The following is a 2644-nucleotide window of genomic DNA, read 5'->3' on the forward strand; positions in this document are numbered from 1 at the left end:
GTGTGTGTGTGTGTGTGTGTGTGTGTGTGTGTGTGTGTGTGTGTGTGTGTGTGTGTGTGTGAGATGGTCATTGTGAAAGGATTTGCAGCTCTCTAATCCTCATCACGCTGTCTGCATTTTAGAGTGCTTCATTGTTACCACCACAAAGGGACACCACTGGCCATTAACTATTAACCGCATTGCATTATTCGCCATGAGAAAGTTGCTACGTGTGTGTGCGGGTGTGTGTATATGCGTAGGTGTGTGTGTGTGTTGTATTTACGTAATCAGCAGTAAACCTCTCAATCCCAGCTTAAAGGGAAAAAACACATCTGGAGATGTTACGAAATCACATTTTTTTTACATCAGGATGAACACACGCACACACGGACACGCACACACTGGTTTAAAAGAAGCCTCTCATGCAGGGCCACAGGTGCGTCGCTGTTGGTCAGCTGTGTTATTTGATTACACATTTAGGCCGCGCACTCACCATCACGTGCCTCGTCTTTGCATTGTTATAAAAGATGAATGGAAAGAGTAAGTCGGGAGGAAGTAAAGCAGAAGAAGGAGAGCAGATAAGGGAAGGTAACGTGGCTGCTTAAGCTTATGCACTACGACTTCACACACTAGTCACCTAAATGTCTACCAAATACGAGGCTACGTGAACTCTGACCAGACATCAGAGGGAGAAAAACACTTTCTGAATCCAAACCTCTGACGCTTCACAGATATGTGATAAAGGAACCCTTTGAAAGTCACGTGACTATGAAAAAGAAAGTATCTTTGGCAAAATGTAGCTCGTGGGAGAAAGGAAACCACTGTGACTTCCTTTCAAACTCAAAAAATATCAGATTTTAAAATGCACAAACTGCGTGCTCATTTTTATTGACCAATGCCAAGATGACAGCAGGGGGTTTTTTTGTTTTGTATTTTTGGTGTCGGTGAACGCCGCAGCTTTGTGGAGAGGTAAGTAAAGCAGTAAAACTTCACTGTTTGGGGAATAGAGGGCAGAGGATACTTTTATCACAATATTTCTAACTCATGTTAGGATTTTATTGTCATTTTTAACATTTTGCGATATGCTGAGTATTGTAACAGCATGCATTGGTATTTATCACCTTTAATTAACTTCAAATTTCATCCTCCAAATGTAACTTTGTCAGTGGCTGGAAGCCAGCTGAGTCAAGTCTGCTTGAGTTGTGCTCATTAACTGATGGCAACACGTTGGCAATCAGCCTCGCTATGACCTGCTCATCCTCTCATTTTTTGTTTCTTTGTAGATTTTGAGTTAATATTTGCTGTTTCCTTCACATTCTCCTTCAGGTGATATCTGTCCTCATGCCCTCAAAGCTGTGAAAGAACCTGATGCTTGTTCCAGGACTAACTTCTCCAGCTTCTCCCTCTATTTCATTATTCCTGCCTGATCGCTTTTTCCCAGACAAAAAGCATTTCCTCAATTTGTGCCCACATGCGGGGAACGAGCTCCCACTGGTTTTGGAGCGTGGACTTCTTAACCCCTTTTCACCTCTTTGCACTTAAAAACGGCTTCCCCGTCATCTACGTTCACACCAAGGCAACGTGCTAAAACTACACTTTGCCAGTTCGCCCTGACATCAGGTCCGTGTGGGCCGACTTGTGTTCGCACGCAGGAACACTTCGGGTTTCCCTCCCTGTCAAACTAATCTACAGAGCACGAGTCTGCTGACACAGAAGCTAAGCCAGCGGCTGATAGCAGAATTTAATAACAGATCAGCGTCTGTGCCTTTATAGTTTTTACCAAAATTCGAGAACGAGGACCCAGCTGACCTTGAAGGATGAAAAAGCATGAACAGATACATTTCTAGGTTTCCATAACTGTTTGAGATTAGACTAACAGACTAATTAGACTAAAATTAAAACATAAATATGCATAAATATGAATGTATTCCCTCATAACAGGAAAGTTGGTGCTTTTTCGGGGGGTTGTTGATGGTCTGGCTGGTGTCATCAGGGCTCTATCATTTACAAACAACCTCCATTTGTCTCCCACACACACCAGGACTCATCCCTTCCATCTTCTTGTGCTTTTATTAAATGTTTTCCTACTGCAAAATTAAAAAAAAACAATTCTGGACACATTAAACTTGTAATAAACGTGTAATAAAAAGCAAAAACAGCATTTAGCAAGATAACATTAGATCGCTCTGTGACTGCCTTTCCTCGTTTCTTTGTCCGGTGTCCCTTTAGGCTCTGCCAAGCAACAGAACAAGGGAGCAGTATTTTTCTGAGCACTGTTGCTGTACTGTGGCTCAGTGTGGTACTCTGATGTGTTCTAATCAGTTATGACAGGAGGGCTTTGTGTGTGTGTGTGAGTAATGAAGTGAAATAGAGGGATGGAAATTCAAAGGCTGATCAGACAGGGCATTATTGTATCAGCATCCCTTTTTTCTATTGAGAGTCTCCCTCTCCGTGCGCTCACCTCTTCCCCTCCGGCAGATGTGTCACGGCACAGTTACGTGCATGCATGTGGCACCCCTGTTTTCATCTCACTGAGCATTACAGCACATTCCATACATTAATAAGATCAGTTGCATATAAGAAGATCAGAACCTTTGGACCTGCTGGTGGTGAGTGCACACCAGAGGAATCTGTGTGTGTGTGTGTGTGTGTGTGTGTGTGTGTG

General features: G+C 43.1%; 1 protein-coding gene across 1 annotated transcript in view; it reads right to left on the reverse strand.

Moving 5' to 3' along the window:
• The window catches only part of mmd2a (monocyte to macrophage differentiation-associated 2a), a 25046-nt gene that overhangs the window by 21077 nt on the left and 1325 nt on the right, over positions 1–2644 (reverse strand). The gene's annotated exons all lie outside the window — the stretch shown is intronic.

Source organism: Haplochromis burtoni, unplaced genomic scaffold (genome assembly GCF_018398535.1).
Source record: "Haplochromis burtoni strain Fernald_Lab_line unplaced genomic scaffold, NCSU_Asbu1 Contig_464, whole genome shotgun sequence".
NCBI lineage: Eukaryota > Metazoa > Chordata > Actinopteri > Cichliformes > Cichlidae > Haplochromis > Haplochromis burtoni.